This window comes from Leptonychotes weddellii, chromosome 7 (genome assembly GCF_054177405.1).
Source record: "Leptonychotes weddellii isolate Sample4059 chromosome 7, ASM5417740v2, whole genome shotgun sequence".
Taxonomy (NCBI): domain Eukaryota; kingdom Metazoa; phylum Chordata; class Mammalia; order Carnivora; family Phocidae; genus Leptonychotes; species Leptonychotes weddellii.
In genome coordinates, this window is record NC_138375.1 from 368689 (window position 1) to 384648 (window position 15960).

Sequence of the window (15960 nt, forward strand, 5' to 3'; positions counted from 1 at the left end):
AGAGCTACTGTTCACAGAACTCAAACCACTGTCTCAGCTCCACCCACATCATCCTGCCCAGAAGAGTAGTGCTAGTCTGTTGCTGCATAACCAGTCAGCCTAAAACCTAGCAGCCTGAAACAGCAAACATCTCACAGTGTCTGTGGTTGAGAATGGGGGCAGTCCAGCTGGGTGGTCTGGATGCTCAGGGCTCCTGTGGGGTGGCCACCCAGCTCTTGGTTGCAACTGTGACCTCATCTCCGCCAGGGGCTGGGAGGTCCACTTCCAAGCTCACTTGCTTGAATTTGACAGGAGGCACCAGCTCCTTTCCAGATGCCACTGGAGCATCTCCCAGAGTCCGAGAGAGGGCACCGGGGGTGGAAACATTGTCTCATCAGCCCTGCTCAGAGGTGACACCCCTTCACGGCTGCTGGCCACACAGTCGGACCCGTGTGATGAAAACGCAGCCACATGGGGCAAGAAACCAGGAGTGGGACCATGTGGGGCCATCAGGAGGCTGCCACCAGCAAAGGAGGCACAGTGAGGTGAATTTTCTTCACTGTCAATAAACATTTACCTGCCGCCTGCTATGTTTCTTAGGTTGTAGCAAGAAGTCATATACTGGGCAAGTCATCTATCTAAGCAAGACCTTAATAATTACCCTGTTTAATTTCCATCTTTTGCCTCACAAGGAACTGGCCTTCCAGAGAGGGGCAGAAGCTTGTCCAGATATAAAGACACAATGATGGCGATAGGGCTGGGATCAGAATGTGTGTCTCCAATTCATGTCTGACCTGCATAGTTTCCAAGAAAAAAGCACAACCTTTGTCTGTAAGGAGAAACTGAAAAATTTCTTGGGAAGATAAATGCTGTCTTAAAGAATGAATGAAGAATCATGGTCTCAGTATTTTCCACAAACTGTAGAGGAGGTTTTTGTCCCACAGTGAAGGTAAGAGAAGAGCAGTGGCGATCTTAGCATATGAGCAAAACGTTTGCAATAATCAATAAAGGAAGCCTATCCAGAAGCAGGAGAGATTTCCAAGCATCTATTGCATGTCTGCCTCAGCCTGGACGGAGCTCTGCTTCCCGCCGTGTCCAGGAGGTGACAGGTGGCAGGGGTTCAATAGAACGTTTGTGAGAGAAGAGAGTTTATTTAAATTACTTAATTTAATTAATTAAATGACACATCCCCATGGGGAACGATAATTCAAACAAGGTGGATTTCTCATCAGACAGCATGGAGACTAGAACATATGGAAGAACATGTTTAAAACATGAAACCAGAAGAGCCACCAAGTCAGAGTTGTATGTCCAGCAGGAGCATCCTTCAGGAATTAGGGAAAGACAGACACTCTCAGGAGGAGAAGCACTCTTAGCACGTGTTGCAACATGCTTGCTCTGAAGGACGTAGGAGGGGCCCTTTAGGCAGAAAGAGATGGTGCCGGAGGGAAAGTCAAACGTCCAGGAGGAAGAACAAGAGAAGCAGTAGATCTCTGCATGAGTGCAGTGGGCTATTTCTCCTCTTCACGCCTGCTGATTTTCGCGGCTCTGATGGCTGTTCTAACGTTAGTAGGGTTTTCAATGCATATGGGTGTAATACACACAGCGACCACACATGAAGAGTAAATTTAGAGGGATCCATGTGGTGATGAGGCTTCATGTCATCTGAAAATAGTGACAGTTTTACTTCTTCCTCACCAATTTGGGTGTCTTTTATTCATTTTTCTTGTCTGATTGCTGTGGCTAGGACTTCCAGTACTATGTTGAATAACAGTGGTGAGACTGCACATCCCTGTCTTGTTCCTGACTTTAGGGGAAAAGCTCTCAGTTTTTCTCCATTGAGGATGATGTTTGCTGTGGGTTTTTCAAAGATGGCCTTTATTATGTTGAGGTATGTTCCCTCTAAACCTACTTTTTTGAGGGTTTTTTTATCATGACTGGATGTTGTACTTTGTCAAATGCTTTTTCTACATCTACTAAAAGGATCATATGATTTTTATCTTTTCTCTTGATGTGATGTAGCACATCGATTGATTTGTGAATATTGAACCACCCTTGCATCCCATAAATAAATCCCACTTGATCATGATAAGTTAATTTTTTGATGTATTGTTGGATTCAGTTTGCTAGTACTTTGTTGAGAATTTTTGCATCCATGTTCATCAGGGATATTGGCCTGCAGTTCTCTTTTTTAGTGGTATCTTTATCTGATTTTGGTATCAGGGTAATGCTGGCCTCACAGAATGGATTTGGAAGCTTTCCTTCCTCTTCTATTTTTGGGAATAGTTTGAGAAAAATAGGTATGAACTCTTCTTAAAATGTCTGGTACAATTCACCTCTGAGACCATCTGGTCCTGGATTTTTGTTTGTTGGGAGATTTTTTATTACTGATTTAATGTCTTTGCTGGTTATCAGTCTGTTCAGATTTTCTATTTCTTCCTGTGGTGATGGGGTCTAACATCCCACTTGAGGTGGTAAAATATTAATTCTAAGTAGATTGAATAGTGGAGTGAGAAGTTAATATCTATATTGTAATTGCTAGAGTAACCACTAAAGAAGCTCTGCAAAGACATAGAGTAAAACAAAAAAAAATAGCTAAATCAAAACAAAATACTAAAAAATATTCTAGTAATGCAAAAGAAGGCAAGAAAGGGAAGAAAAGGAGAAAAACAAAGGATATAAATAGAGAACATACAATGGAACGCATAAGTGGTAGATCTAAATTCAAATGTATCAATAATTAAGATAGGTGTAAATCATCTAAGCATACCAATTAAAACAGAAATTGTTAGACTGGATAAAAGCAACATAGCCTACCTACATGCATCTACAAAAAATATAAAAATATAGGTAGATGAAAAATAAAAGAATAAAAAAAGATATGCCAAGCAAGCAGCCATTTAAAAAACTGAAGTTACAAAGTGGACTTTAGAGCAATAAGGAGAAACATCACCTAATGATAATGCAGTCAGTTCACCAAGACACAGTGGCCCTAAACTGGTATGCCCTACTAACAGAGCAGTAAAATACAGGAAACAGGCTGATAGGCTGGGAAGGGGAAGCAGGCAAGACCCTGCCCCAACTTGTCCACTCAGGCAGCTGCACCAGAGACCACAGGCCAGGAGGCTCGCACGATGGTTTCTCTCTCACGGTCCTGGAGGCTGGAAGTCTGAGGTCAAGGTAAGAGTGCCGTCCTTGGCTTGCAGTCAGCCTCCTTCTCACTGTGTCCTCTCAGGGGCCTTTCCTCTGGGCTTGCGTGGAGATATAGGGATGCAGAGAGGTATCTGATGTCTGTTCCTTCAGTTATAAACACATCAGTCCATCATGTTAGGACCCTACCTCCTGACCTATTTTAACCTTAATTACCTCCTCGGAGGCCCATCTCTCAATACAGCCACACTGGAGGCTCGGATTTCAACATATAAATTCGGGGGGGCGGTAGGGAGACACAATTCAGGACTAACAAGACCTTTCTCAGTAACTGATAAGAAGGTTGACAGAAAACAAGTAAGGCCGTGGAAGGACTGACAATACCAGGAGCAAAGAGGGCCCAGCTGACATTTGTAGAACGCTATACTGAACCATATCAAAGTGCACGTCCTTCTTGAGCACTAATGGGCACTCACTGAGGCAGACCAGACCTTGGGTCATAAAACACACCTTAACAAACTTAAAACAAAAACAAAAAACTCACAATGGAATTAAACTAGAAAACAATAACAAAAATATTCCCAAATATGTGGAAACTAAGCAGGACACATCTAGATAACCCACACATCCTGGATGATATCTTGGAAAAATTAGAAACTATTTAAACTGAATGAAAATAGAAATACAACATATCAAAACTTAGTAGTGTTCAGAGGAAAACATATTATGTTAGCATTTAATTAGAAAGAAGAAATAAATGCTTATATTTGAAACAGAGGAAAGTTAGAGATCAACAATCTAAGCTTCCACCTTAAGAAATTAGAAAAAGAAGAGCAATGTAAACTGAGAGCAAGCAGAAGGAAAGAAATAATAAACATAAGAGAAATCCATGGAATTAAAACCAGAAAGACCATAAAGAAAAAAATCCGTGAAACTAAAAACTGTTTTTGAAAAGACCAATAAAATTGATAGACCTTTAACCAGACTGATGAGAGAGAGAGAAGGTTAAGTGACCAATTCTGGTAATGGAGGAAGGAGACATCATGACTGTCCCCACAGACACTAAAAAGACAGTAGGAGATGTTACAGACCGCTCTGTGCGCATGCACTCGACAACTTAGATGAAACAGACCAATTATTTGAAAGCCACAAGCTACCAAAATTCATCCAAGAAGAAACAGAGAACCTGAACAATCCTTGTTGTCTTAAAGTAATTGGCTTCATGGTGAAAATCCTGAGAATGAGAATTCCAGATAAGACAGCTTCCTTGGTGAATTTTGTGAATATTTAAAGAAGAAATACTACCAATGCTACACAATCTTTTTCAGAAAATAGAGGAGGAGAAATGCTTCCCAACTGACATCATGATGCAGCTTTACCCTGACAGCAAAACCAGGCACCTAACAACATAAAAAATAAAACAACATACAAATATCCCTCACAAACCCAGATGCAAAAACACTCAACAATATACTAGCAAATCAAGTAAACAATGCATACAAGCAATAATGCATCGTGACGAAGTGGGGTGCAAAGCTGGTTAAACATTTGAAATTCAGTCAACTCAATCCACCATATTAATATATGAAAGAGGAAAAACTCCATGATCATTTCAAATAATACAAAAAAAGTGACAAAATTCAAGATTCATTCCTGACAAGAACTCTCAGCAAACCAGAAGAAGGGAACTTCCTTAGTTTGATAAAGGACATCTATTCAAAGACCTATATAGCTAGGTCTTTAATCATCATACTTAATGGCAAAGAACTGAACATTTCCTCCCTAAGATCTGGAATAAGAAGAGGACTCTGCTTTTCCCACTCCTTTTTTTTTTTTTAAGAGTTTATTTATTTGAGAGAAAGAGAGAGAGAGCACATGAGAGGGGGAAGGGTCAGAGGGAGAAGCAGACTCCCCACTGAGCAGGGAGCCCAATGTGGGACTCGATCCTGGGACTCCAGGATCATGACCTGAGCCGAAGGCAGTTGCTTAACCAACTGAGCCACCCAGGCGCCCTTCCCACTCCTTTCTAACATCATGCTGGAAGTCCTAGCTAGTGTGCAAAAGCAAGATAAGACATAAAGGCATACAGATGGGGAAGGAAGGAATAAGACCATCTCTATTTGCAAATGTTACAACTGTTTGGGTAGAAAACCCAAGGAATTTACAAAACAAAACAAGACACCCAGAGCTAGTAAACAAATTCAGCAAGGTCACAGAATACAAGATCAACACTCGGAAATCACACTTTTGTACACTAACAGTGGGCATGTGGAGACCAAGATTTACAACTCAGTGCCATCCACAACCGCTCCACAGAAAATGAAATACATATACACTTAACAAAACATGAACAGGATCTTTATGCTGAAAATACAATATGCTGATGAAAGCAATCAACAAAGACTTAAACAAATGAAGAGCTATAACATGCTCATTGATTGGAAGACTTAACACAGTAAAAAGGTCAATTATCCCCCAAATTGATCTATAGGTATAATGCAATTCCAATAAAAATCACAGAAAGGGTTTTTTAATAGATAAAAAGGAGCATGTCCTAAAACTTATATGGAAAGACAAAGGACTAGATCTAAATCATTTTGAAAAAGAAGAGCAAGTTTGGAAGACTCACATTATCTGATTTTAAGACTTACTGTGAAGGTAATAAAGACAGTGTGGTATTGACAAAAAGACAGACACATAAATCACTGGGAAGAAATAGAGGTTCAAGAAACAGACCCACACAAATATGGCCCATTGTTTTTTACAGTGGATGCAAAGGGAATTCAGTGGAGGAGGGATCGTCTTTTCAACAAATGGTGTTGAAACAACTGGACATCCACATGTAAGAAGATAAACATTGATACACACATTTGCACTGATCAAGAAAAATTAACTCAAAATGGATCACGAATCTAAATGCAAAATATAAAACTATAAAGGTTTTAGGAGAAAACATTTTTTACTTTGGGTTAGAAATTGAATTCTTAGACATGACACCAAAAGCACACATCATCAAAGAGAAAATGGATATATTGGACTTCATGAGAATCAAACCTTTTGCTTTGCAAAATACACTATTAAGAGGGTGAAAAGACAAGATACAGGCTAAAGGGAAATATCTGTGAGCCAGCATCTGACAAAGGATTTGTATCTGGAATATATAAAGAACTCCCAAACACCTAATAAACAAAAGCAAAAGATTTGAACAGATACCTCACTAGAGAATTTTGGACGGCAAATAATCACACACAAAGTTGCACAACATTGTTAGTCAAGGGCAATGTAAATGAACAACACAATGTGGTTTCTCTCTGTGTCCATCAGAATAGCACAACAGGAAAAAGAAAAGAAAGGGAGGGAAGAAAAGGAAACGCTGGACAATATCAAGCTCAGGTGAGAGTGCTGAGCATCTGGAACTCTCTTCCATTGTTGTGGGAACAGAAAGATGGTACAGCTACTTGGGAAAAGTGGGTTTCTTTGAAAGGTAAACATTCACTTACCATATGATTCAGCAATCCAGTCCCTAGACATTTACCCTAGAGAAATGAAAACTTATCTCAAGGAAAATCTATATGCAACTATTTATAACAGCTTTATTTATAATCACCCAAAAATGGAAACAACTGAATATCTCTCAACAGGTGAACGGACAAAGCTACACATCCACACAATGGGATACTACTGAGTAACAAAAGGAACTAACTATCCATACGGGTAAAAACTTGGATGAAGCCAAAGACACTGCACACCCGCTGAGCGAAAGGGGCCAGTCCAGAAAGGTTCGTTGTATGTGACATTTCACGAAAGGCAGAACTTTAGAGACAGAGGAGTTTGGGGTGGCAGACGGGTTTGACCCCACAAGGGAAGCCCGAAGGAAGTTTCTGGAGTGATGAAACTGTTTTGTGTCCTGATCGTTTCTTTTTATTAGGAAAAAAGTAAACTTTATGATATGTATGTAAAAAGGAAAGAGTATAACTTAAAAGTTTCAGAAATGTTGCTAATATTGGCAACTAACAGCTCATCCTATATTTTTTTTTAAGATTTTATTCATTTATTTTTGACAGAGTGAAAGAGAACACAAGTGGGGGGAGGGACAGAGGGAGAGAAGCAGACTCCTCGCTGAGCAGGGAGCCTGATGAGGGGCTCGATCCCAGGACCCCGGGATCATGACCTGAGCCAAAGGCAGACACTTAACCAACTGAGCCACCCAGGTGTCCCCAGTTTTTATATTTTAAATGGTTAAGTAAGCATTTTATAATATCTTCAATGTGCCTCTTGACCCATAGAGCTTAAGATAGTTACATCTTGCCCTTACGGCAACATTGGCTGACCACCTGCAGGGAGTCCCTGAGTTCTGAGGGGTTTGGTGTGGACCTGCAGCCCTTCTGTTAACACCTTAGTTCAGTTTGGCGGGATAGAAAGTCCCTGGCCTATAATGCTCTTTCCTTGATTATCTTAAATATGTCACTCCACTATCTTCTGGCAAAAAAAAGAGGATACTCTGATTTTATTTCCTTTAAAAGTGACTTGGTCTTTTTGTCTTATGACCCAATCACTTCTCTTTTTCTGTAAAGTTCACCAGTTTTGTTAAATGCCTCAGTGCCAGTCACTCTGGGTTGTGTTTCCAGTGCTTGATGTCCTCTTTCAATGTGGACCTTCAAGTGAAGTCTCTTCTCCAGGAGAGTCTTCTGGAAGTGCACTTTGTGCTTTGGCTCGCTGGTCGAGCTGCCGCGGCTCTGCCAGGGTTGGGTGTGCGCGAGGTCCTGCTGGCCCTGATGTGTGGCGGCTCCATCAGGGACGGGTGTGCGCAAGGTCGGGTGTGCAGGAGGTCGGGTGTGCATGGGGTCAGGTGTGCACAGGGTCAGGTGTGTGCGAGGTCCTGCTTGCCCCACTGTTCTACCACCGCCTTCCCCACATTTTCAATCATGTCTCCAAAGGAAGCATCTGCTGTGACTTCTCCTGTTTGTGCTTCTTCCTTGTCAGGTTCTCTAAAGTGGAAGAATATTTTAAATTCTTTCCTGAGTTCAGTCATCTGACTTCCCAAATATTCATCTTCTGCATGCCTTCCCTTCTCATTGTTCTGATTCTAAACTGTGTTGTTCTTTCATAGCTTCTACCATTTTGTTTCTTTTTGGCTCCTTTTGAAATATTAGACTGTGGTTTCATCTGTTTTCTGGCATGGTCTTCTGATGTGCTAACTGAATTTAATGACACACACCCTTCAGTGTAGGTTAGAAATTACCCCATGAACCAGTTCCAATTTTACTTCAAGAATTAGTGAACCAGTTGGATCCAATTAATATTAACAAAGATAATGCATCAACCGATGAATGTGCAAAATTGAGAGCTACTAAACTGTCTGCTTACATATTGGGGTTCGACTCAGATCTTTATTTATTCTTCCAATACCTACAGTTATTTCTATGCAAGGGTATTAAACTTACCAGTTGACTATTTAAATAACTTATATGAGGGGCACCTGGGTGGCTCAGTTGATTAAGTGACTGCCTTCAGCTCAGATCATGATCCTGGAGTCCCAGGATCGAGTCCTGCATTGGGCTCCCTGCTCAGCAGGGAGTCTGCTTCTCCCTCTGACCCTCCTCCCTCTCATGCTTTCTGTCTCTCATTCTCTCTCTCTCAAATAAATGAATAAAAAATCTTAAAAAAAATAAAAAATAAAATTCTTAAAAAAATAAATAACTGATGTGACATTTATTTAAGAAAACTAAATTAAATACATTCTTGTGTAAAACCCACCATTGGTTTGGTATCCTGTGGGTCCACACAAAAATGAAGAGAGACCAAATGTACCAGAAGATTAAGTGGGGAAGTGGATTTAATGGAGGTCAGCAGAAGAATAATTCCAGGTAAGAAGTCAGTGGTAGAAAGGATAAGGATGAATTCTCATCTGGTGCTTTGGTTCCAGGAGGTGCTGATGCTGGTCAGCAGGGGCCGGGTCCGTGAGGGAGAGACTGCATGCACCAGCCCCGTCTGGCTGGCCCAAGTGCCACCCAACTGACCCTGGAGCACCTGCATCAGGACCTCACCCAGCTCTTCCCTATGCTTGGACCCTGTTCTGCAGAGCCTCCGTGTGCACAGCTAACCCCGGTGTGGATGGGTCTTTGCACAAACACTGCCTTCTGGATCAAGTCTATTCTGCGTATTGAAAACCGCAACGTGCCCAGCACCCATGTTCCCATCCTGTTCCCCTCTCTTGTTTCCATAGCGAGGTCCACCTTGCGGCATACTGCAGCATTCCTGATGCCCAGCACCTAGAACAGGACGTGGAGTAAGGAGGCACTCAACAAACATCTGTCGAATGGGTGAACGAAGGCTTCTTCCACAGAAGGAAGTCTTGGCCTCGCTCACCTCTCTTCTATGGGTCCCAGCAGCCATGGAATAAAGAGAGGTGTCACGAAGCAAGGTGAGTCCGGGCTGGCTGGAACAGGCTGGAACTGCCAGGAAGGGTTCCAGGGCAGACCTTTCCTGGGGCTCCTGTCCACTCATTTCCCCGGCAGGGCACGTCGTGCTGCACACGTTCTGTCCTTGGTGTTCCAAGAAGAGGCTTGTGCTAGCAGATCACAAGCCAGTTTCCAAACAACCGATAAATGGGTGAGAATTCAGGTGTGTCTCTGTGGGACGGGGCCAGGCCCCACCCATGGGCCAGGTGTAGCAGCCTCACGGGGACTTCAAAGTTCCAGGGAGGAAAGGGGCTACAGAGCTGCAAACAGGTGACTCAACCTCATTGTTCTGTGTGTCTGAAAAATCAATCGGGTCCAAAGTAAAAATATTTATTTAATGAGCAAAAATGTGTGCCTAATTGGTTTTTAAAAGCATATTGCTTCCTGCTTCTTGAGACTGAAAAGGGACCTTTGAAAAAATCTTTACAGGGATTGAGTTCTGAAACTGGTTTTTGGAGGTTAAATGAGTACAGAAAACAGTGTATAAGCCATGGGAGACGACTCAGCCTTTTCCCTGGGGGTCCTGAGGAAGGTGGACGCCCTTGGAGTGAGGCGGCTCCAACAGGACCCTTGCTGCCCTCCAGGGGTCTCTCTGTACATTGCAGACTTGTGTCTCTTTGGGAGGTAGTCTCCATTAGCAGTGAAGAGCTGAGGTCTGGAGGCAGAAATGGGTGTGGATCTTGGCAAGTTCACGGCTGCTTTGAGACTCGGTTCATTCACCTGTAAAATGGGTGTGGGAGAGTGGGCTCTTCTGCCCTATGGGATCCTCGTGGCTACTGACCAAGACAACACATACAACCGCCTGACGTGGCCCAGCACCGTGGAATCTGGCCCCTGACAGGGCCTGCTTCTCAGCGATGTGGATGAGGCCCTCTTCTGAGGATGGCACTGCCCCGTCCCAAGGTTGGTCCTGCTGCCCCGTGTCCTGGGACGCCCGTCCGAGTGTGTGGTGTCCCCATCCTGCCCAGGCTCTCCTGACGTGCAAGGGAATGCAGCACCCTGGGGAAGCGTCTTAGCAACTCGCCTGGACAAGAGCCCCGCAGAGCAGTGTCCTCGAAAGTAAAGACAACTGGCCCTCTGGGGAACCTGGGTAAATATTTCATGTCTGTGAACATCAATTTTCTGCGTATGAGGGGGCTGATCCAGGTGATTTCTAAGGTCGTTTTGTGTTTCGACTTGCTACTGAGTTTAGAATGTGTGTCTGAGTTTCCTGCGGCCGCTGTGAAGGATCAGCACCCACTGAGTGGCTTAAAACAACACACATCTCTCACGCTCTGGGCCTGAAGTCTGAGGGCAAGTCACTGGCAGGGCTGAGCCCCTCTGAAGGCGCCGGGAGCTGCCTCTCCCAGCTGCTGGGGCTCCAGGCGTCCCTCCGACCTCTGCCTCCCTCATCATGTGGGGTCCAGAGAGTGTGGGTGTGGGTCTCTCTGTGTGTCTTCTCTTCTGTCTTTTGTGTGATTGCATTTAGGGCCCCCTGGATAATCCAGGAGAAATTCCTCTCAAGAGCCTTAAATTAATCTCATCATTTGCCATAGAAGGCATTGAGGTTCCAGGGATGTTACATGGATTTTGTTGGGGGCAGGGAGAGAGGAGTACTTCTAGTTCCATCAAAGTTTTCCCCCAAATAGCCCTTTCAGGTGCACACTATGAGGTAAACGGTAAGCTTTTTGAAGGCAAGGCCTTGCACTTCTGTTGTATTTTCTGAACAGTACTTATCACAGTAAGTGTAGGCTTTGTCCTTGATGTTTACCTTTACTATTGATTACTACGCATGAGGAAGGGCAGGAGGCCTGGCTGTTGGAATCTCACTCATTTTGTAGCTGGGAAACCAGTCAATCAAGTTCCAGGTTTCTGTTTGTACTTCACCCTCATCTGCTCCATCATCTACACAAACTGCCCGGATGTGGCCAGGCTGGACCTGCGCTCGACCTGCGCTGGACCCACCGGCGGAGGGAGGGACTGCCCAGCCATCAGGCCCTTCCTCTCTGACTGAGCCTTGGGACTCAGGAGGTCTTCCCACTCCCCACTCCTCTGCTGGCAATGCCCACCTCCACACCCCCTCCGCCCTGCCCTGGGACCCTGTCCCTCCCCCAGGCAGGAAGGGAGCACCGGGCGGCATTCCTGACTGCGCACTTCCGTGCTCCCAGAGGCACAGCCTGCGCCCCACGCGGGTCCTCTGCGGCACCGGGTGGGCATGCACTGGGCGGCAGCAAGTCACTGTGCACCAGGTTTCTCCTTAGCCAGGAGGCTAGAGCCTAGGCTGGACATCTCTGCAATGCCATTTTCCCCCCTCATTGTCCCAAAATAACTTCTGCCAACTCCAGGCATCACAACTGTGTTCAAGGCAAGGAGAAGGGAACATGGCATGTGCCACCCACATTTACTCTTTTTTCCAGAAAAATCAAAACTTTACCTCAAAATGCCACCACAGCCTCATGCTTACTTCTCGGCAGCCGGAAAGGTCCTGCCAAAGCTGTAAGAGGTGAAGAGAGCCTCTCTGTCATCTGTGATGGAAATAGGCAAAATTGAAGAGGCAGGGAACCACTCAAAACCCTGCTGATTATTTTAGAGCTGGGGATATCTGGGGTTCAGAGAGCAGCTTGCCCTGGCCACACAAGCTCGTGGGCCTGCCACGGCACCTGCTGGTTCACAGGCTGGCTGGCTGGCTGCTCAGCAAGGGAGACAGTCCCTGCCCCCAGCCCTACTCAGCAAGAACGCCTGTCTCTCACACCAGTGTTCCTGTTCTCCATGCTGCCCACGCCACAGCGGACGTGATCCACAAGCCACAAAAGGTGGCAGCATCTGACCTTTCTCCTTGTGCTTGCCAAGCTCTGCCGTGTGATGGCTCTGAACCCAACAGGGAACTGCGCCCTGCAGTGGGCAGGGTGATGCAGGGATCTGCGGGGCCAGTGCAGGCTGGGGGGCCGCTCTCTGGAGCAGTTAGGGCCTGCTGACCTCAGCTCCTGGGCAAAGGACCAGGATGGGGGAGCTGCTCTGTGTGGCCAACACTCCGCCTGGTCCAAAGGGACCCTGAGCCCCGTGCTCACTATAGCCTCGGGGCGGGGAGCAGGCTGCAGGTCCCCAGACCTGATGGAGGAAGGGTTACACCTGAGGTCCGTCCCTCACTCGGCCCTGCGTGTCTTCCTGGCGGTTAAGCAGGTGAGTAGGTAGTGGGAGGGGAGGCAGGGGCTGGGCACAGGGGCAGCTCCCACTTGGAAGATGCTGGGGTGCGGCAAGACAAAGGCATGGTGGTTACGGGGTGCAGCGTGCTGGGAGTGGACCTGGCTGTCCCAGATGGGGGGTAAGGCCCCTGACCTCCGGGTGAAGGTCATGGCTCAGAGGCCTCAGGGGTTGGCGGGCCTTCCCTATGGGGTGACCGCTGCTTTGCCCCCACACTCCTGCCCTGCACGTAGGCCTACTTCCCCAAGGAACTGGAAGTGCCCCTCTTCCTGAGAAATCTTGGTTTTTAGGTGTTGGGAACTGCAGGAAACGGAGGCCCCTATCCTCTCTCCACGGCTGCAGCCTTGACCGGTGCAGGGCTGGCTCAGGGACATGGGGCGCCCACCCCATGGACGGAGATGCTTGGGCTGGGGGATGCTCCCTGGGCTCCGTGGGTGGGGAGTGGAAGCAGGGGTCTCCAGCTGGACACAGACAGGAACGAATCCTGCCCAGACTCGTGGGAGCTGAGCTGCAGCCGAGCGTCAGGACAGAGGTTTGGTTGCTGACCAGCGATGCTGAGCTCGCCGGGCCTCAGGGGTTCTGGCTGGGTTTCCTTCGGCCTTGCATCTTATCTGACACCTGAACTAGATAAAGTGTTCACCGACACTCACACACTCACGGGTGAAACGAAGCCCTGCCCCCACGCTCCCCAGGGTGGGCCCCTTACCCCTTCTGGCTTCCTTTACCTTTCGTACAGACGCTGGTGCCCTGGCCCCAGGGTCTGGAGATTCTCACTGTACTGATAACCCACGAGGGGCGGTCCCCAGGCTGAGTGCCATCGGGGACTCCTGCCACAGGGACCAGGACCCCGCGCCCCCAGGAGACGTCCCCTAGAGCTGCAGATCCCACCAGCAGAGGCCTGGCACCACCCATTCTGAAATCTCACCCTCCCAGAAATGAGGGGCAGAATCACATGCAGCGAGCGCTTACCAAAGACACGCGGAGTCCACACAGTGGGACTTGCTCCTGGCCTGACCTGCTAGCCTGCCTGGAGAACCCCCACCTCCTCGTCCACACCGCCGGCTACACTGCAGCGGACGGAGAAGACACAGCACCACCCCACTCTCTGTGTGAACATTTGCCAGGGACGAGGTTAGGATGTTCCCATGAGCCCCCCAAAACCACCCTTGACAACCACGACTGTTTACCTTAAAGCAGTGCAGACGGGCCTCAGGCCCCATCTCATTTCACACCGAGGGCACCGTAGTGGCTGGTGGGTGTGCCGACGACCCGCAGATGGCAGTGCCACCCCTCTGCTGGAAGCTGCCCAGGGCTCGGGCTCTTGGTTCACTGCTGAGGATGCACCAGCGGTGGCCCTCCACCAGGTGCTTCTCCAGGAGGAAGAGCTGGCGGGAGGTGTGGAGGGCCCTGCCCCACCGGGCTGCGTGCCCCTCCCTCCCTCCGTCCTAACGGGGCCCTAAACAAGCACCTGGAACAATAGGAGCCTGCAGGCCTGCTCTGCAAAGTCTTCGAATGAGATGTGCTTGTGGGGCATCCACTTCACTGGGGGGGCTCCCCAGCCCAGCTGGGGAAGGCTGTGTGTGGGAGGGTGTGTGACTGTGAGCATGCATTTGCACACGTGCGAGCGTGGGGGGAGCTGTCGTGGACTTGGCAGAGACTGGCACGTGGGCTCATCTTCCTTCCACAAGAGCCCCTGCGTGTGGTGGGCCTGGTGCAGAAGCGTGAGTGCTGAGTCTGTGCTCTAGTCTGGCTTTGATTTCCAGTCACACTGCACCCAGTTGGTCACGCCATCTGTTTCCTCGCCAGTGAAGTTACGTGGCGCTGGCTCACATCACAGGATGGAGAGGGGACACCCCATAATAGCTTACAGCACACCCCAGGAGCACACAGTGAGCACCCCTCAGCCACTCCGGTTCCCAGGGCTGGGGTGAGCTCCCCTCTCAGGAAAAATGGGAAAATGCCCTATTTTCCTTTTGAGCACATTGCAGGTCTTCTTAGGTCCCCGCCCCTTCCCCGGCAAGGACCATCATAGTTTAGGAAAAGTCCAGACGTCTAAGGTCACCAGCACCCTATAGGACCCCTCAAGTTGCCCAGCCCACTGGACATGGGCCCATCCTAAGTTTACTCTGTCTCCTTCTCTGGCGTCGTCTCTAGGGATGAATGACCCTGCGGTTGCTGTGAACAGTTTGGGGATTGAGGCTGAGAGGTCTGGAAGCTTCTCTGGAATGTTCTAGAAAGCTGTGGAGGACTGCATGCAGTGGGGAGCTCGGTGCACAGGGGGCCCTCTACCGCTGTGTCCAGTGCATGGCCACCTGGGTTCCCCCAAAGCTTCTCCATGCAGCCCCCTGCCCTAGCCACAAGCACCTCTCCAGGTTTTAAGCTCCCTGGGTGGTTGGGACCACATGAGGAGCTGGATAAAGGCACCCCCAGGGTTGAAAGGCAGTACCCTGGGGCCATCTGGATGGGCAGGTGCTGAGCTGGGACGGGGTGTGTTCCCTCAGTGGGTCTCACATACCTGTCGAAGACCCAGTCCAATGCAGTCAGGTGTGGCAGGACCCAGGAGAGGACGCCATGGAGCTTCAGGCTGTCCCGTCGGGGGTGGGGGGGTGGGGGCCACCTGAGCCAGGGGTTGAGGCCCTGCCCTGATCCCTGCTCCCCTTCACGGCATGCTTCCTGCTCAGTGGTTGCATGGTGGCTGCTCCGGGCTCCAGCACTCCGGGCTCCTCCGAAGCACTTCAAAAGGAACTTAAGATAATACCCCCCAGGGGCGCCTGGGTGGCTCAGTCGTTAAGCGTCTGCCTTCCGCTCAGGTCATGATCCCAGGGTCCTGGGATCAAGTCCCACATCAGGTTCCCTCCTCGGCGGGAAGCCTGCTCTCCCTCTCCCACTCCCGCTGCTTGTGTTCCTGCTCTCGCTATCTCTGTCTCTGTCAAATAAATAAATAAAATCTTCAAAAAAAAAAAAAGATAATACCCCCCAGATTTATCGCCATGAACAAGTGAAGGCAGGTGGAAGGTTTCCAGAAGATGGGTCAAATAAACCTGGGCTTAATTCATGATCTAATGTGACCATTAACAATGATGTTCGGGGCGCCTGGGTGGCTCAGATGGTTAAGCATCTGCCTTCGGCTCAGGTCATGATCCCGGGGTCCTGGGATCGAGTCCCACATCAGGCTCCCTGCTCCTTGGGA

At 48.0% G+C, this 15960-nt stretch overlaps 1 long non-coding RNA gene across 5 annotated transcripts in view; it reads right to left on the reverse strand.

Annotated features, from left to right (window-relative positions):
• LOC115944118 (uncharacterized) overlaps positions 1-15960 on the reverse strand; it is a 31961-nt gene that overhangs the window by 14638 nt on the left and 1363 nt on the right. The window contains exons 2-5 of one of the 5 annotated variants that reach the window (XR_014146816.1): positions 13958-15696; positions 13740-13837; positions 12004-12094; positions 8823-10310 (exon numbers count right to left, since the gene is read on the reverse strand). This is a non-coding gene — a long non-coding RNA (uncharacterized LOC115944118). Of the gene's footprint in view, positions 1-8822; positions 10311-12003; positions 12095-13739; positions 13876-13957; positions 15697-15960 lie in introns of those variants that run through there. The other 4 variants (XR_014146818.1, XR_014146815.1, XR_014146814.1 and 1 more) reach the window with 4 other exon arrangements.